Raw genomic sequence first — 2,845 nt, forward strand, 5'->3', positions numbered from 1 at the left:
GGAAGGTTTTTTTAAATATTTATTTTTGTTTTTATTTATGTGTATGTATGTATTAGTTACTTCTCTGTTTGCTGGGATAAAAATACCATCACCAAAGCTGCTTATAGAAGGAAGAGTTTATTTGAGCTTACGGTTCCAGAGGAGTAAGAGTCAATCATGGGCTGGGCATAATTCTAGCTCTCAGGAGGCAGAGGTAGGCAAATCTCTGTGAGTTCAAGGTCAGCCTGGTCTACCTAGTGAGTTCCAGGCCAGCTGGGGCTACAGGGAGACCCTGTCTAAAAAAGACCAAAAAAAAAAAAAAAGAGTCATGGTGGGGGAGACATGGCAGGAGGCAGTGGGAGCAGAAAACTGAGCACTCACATCTTCAAGCAGCCACAGGAAGCAGAGCAGACAAACTGGAAGTGGACATCCCCAGTGACTTTCTTCTTCCAACAAGGCTGCCCCTCCTAAACCTCCCAAAATAGTGCCACCAACTGGGGACAAAGTATTCAAATACTTGGAACCTATGGGGTCTGTGTGAGTGTATGCTACGTGTTGTGGATGCTCTCAGAGGCTAGGAGCAGACATGGGGTTCCCTGGAGCTGGAGTTAAAGGTAGTTCTGAGTGGGCTGATGTGGATGCTGGGAACCAAACTCAGGTCCTCTGGAAGAGCAGCAAGCTTTTTTAACCTCTGAGCCATCTTTCTGGCCCATTTCATTTATTTATTTCTCAGTGTTGGGATGAAACCTAGGACCTCCTGTCAGGCAAGCTCTCTACCACTGTGCACACCCACAAAGCAGCAGTAACTGCTGGATCTCTCTCTCTCTCTCTCTCTCTCTCTCTCTCTCTCTCTCTCTCCTGATTCTCAATATACCACACACAACCAGCCCTAGTCTCAAAGAGCACTTTGGTGTCACCTCCCTGTGGCCTGGGTATACAGGCTAGACAGAGGCCACCAGTCCCTCCTGGCCAACTTCAGTACCAGAATGAAAGCTACCTCTAACCTCTATTCCTTCTGTTTGTGCTCTGGGAGAAGAAATTGAAAGGTACTCATGCAAACATACAATTTTCAAGGGAGTTGCTTTGAAAACTTTCTGAGTTTTAGAACTGTCACCCTGAGAGGAGAAAAAGTGTCGTTTATTGCCAGAACAAGTTCCACCAAGACCAACCCACAGGAGACCCACAGAGGTCTTTTTTCCATGGTTCCCAGGGACCAGATTTCCTTGAGAGTCTGCACATGGGCCCTTATGTCTGACAGCTGCATAGAACTCGCTCTTTTGTTGTTGTTTTGAGGCAGACTCTTGCAGGATCCTAGCCAGGAATGGTGCCAGCCAGTTGTTGGATCTTCCCATCTTAATTATTATGATCAAGATAATCTTCCCCAGGCATGCCCAGAGATCCATCTCCCAGTTGATTCTAATTCAAAGTTGACAATATGAAATCTCACCCCCCCAATAAAGTAAATAGAAATTTTAGTATGTATCGGGGGTAGTAAGAAAAGTATTTCACTAGACTTAAAAAATATTTATTTTTATTTTTAATTAAGTGTCTGTGCGTGGACATGAGCACAGTTGCCTGCAGAGGTCAGAAGAGGGAGTATGATCCCCTGGAACTGGTTGTGAGCCATCTGATATGGGTGGTGGGAATTGAGCTCAGTCCTCTGCAAGAACAGCAAGTGCTCTTAACTGCTGAGTCATCACTCCAGCCCCTCACTAGAATTTTGATTCACTTAAATGTGTGTGTGTGCTCCCATATGAGTGTGTGTACATATTCTCAATACAAAAATCTCTTTCTGGAGCTAGACAGATGGCTCAGCAGTTAAGAACACTGGCTGCTGTTGCAGAGGACTGGGTTTGATTCCCAGCACCTATATGGCAGGTAACAACCACCCGTGACTCCAGTTCCAGGGGATCCAATGCCCTCTTCTGACTTCTGTGGGCATTGCCCGACACGGGTGCACTTACATCTATGCAGGCAAAATACTCATACTCATAAAATAAAAATAAATAAATAAATGAAATATTTTTAAAAATTCTTTTACTATATGTTACAATTGTGACTACTGGGTCGGGGCCATAGATCTATTTGATTCCTTCTTTATTTTCAAAGGCCTTGTCATTGAAAGCAAATGCAGGACTCTGTTCATTCTTTCCTTCTTATTCTCCCAGCCAATTCCTTTCTTCTTTGGCATCAGTAGACTTATCTTACTTGTACTCCATTAAACATAGCTCTTATCAAGAAAAGTGAGGCCAGGACTTTGGAAGATGACCCAGGGAGCTAGTTCTAACTGAGGTGCCCTTTGGCCACATAGGCAAGGTGTTTGCAATGACACTGCCTCATCTAATAACTTAATAGCTATTAATGAGGACATTCTTGAATGATCCTCCTAGTGTCTTGCAGTGACATCTATTATTAATTCACTCAATAACAGGAAAAACAGAAACTCCAATGACCCAAGGGGAGATAAACAATGCCTAGCTAGTTTTGAAAACCAGAGGGAACCATATTACTCCTACAACCTACTGACAAATTATACATAGCAGATCAAGAAATATATGTCTAGGTAAGGTTTATCTGAGAACAACTGGTCTTTGCCCAAGATTAATCTACATGGCACACAGTAATTAAAAGTACCAGACTGGTGGAACTAACCTTCTTGGATGTTTAAAAGACATACTTTGAGGCCTATACTAATTTGGTCAGAGGGACATAAAGGACACTTTTTGCTTCTTGCCCTCCTAGGTCAACTAGTTCCAGAGGACTATGAGCATCTCTCAAAATGTCTTGTAATGGTGGTGGGTCGCTTGTCCTCTTGATCAAGGAGGCTGAGGAGACCCCACCAGATGGACTTGAACCAGTGTCCAGT

The sequence above is a fragment of the Nannospalax galili genome, unplaced genomic scaffold, assembly GCF_000622305.1.
Source record: "Nannospalax galili isolate Female #2095 unplaced genomic scaffold, S.galili_v1.0 scaffold270, whole genome shotgun sequence".
NCBI lineage: Eukaryota > Metazoa > Chordata > Mammalia > Rodentia > Spalacidae > Nannospalax > Nannospalax galili.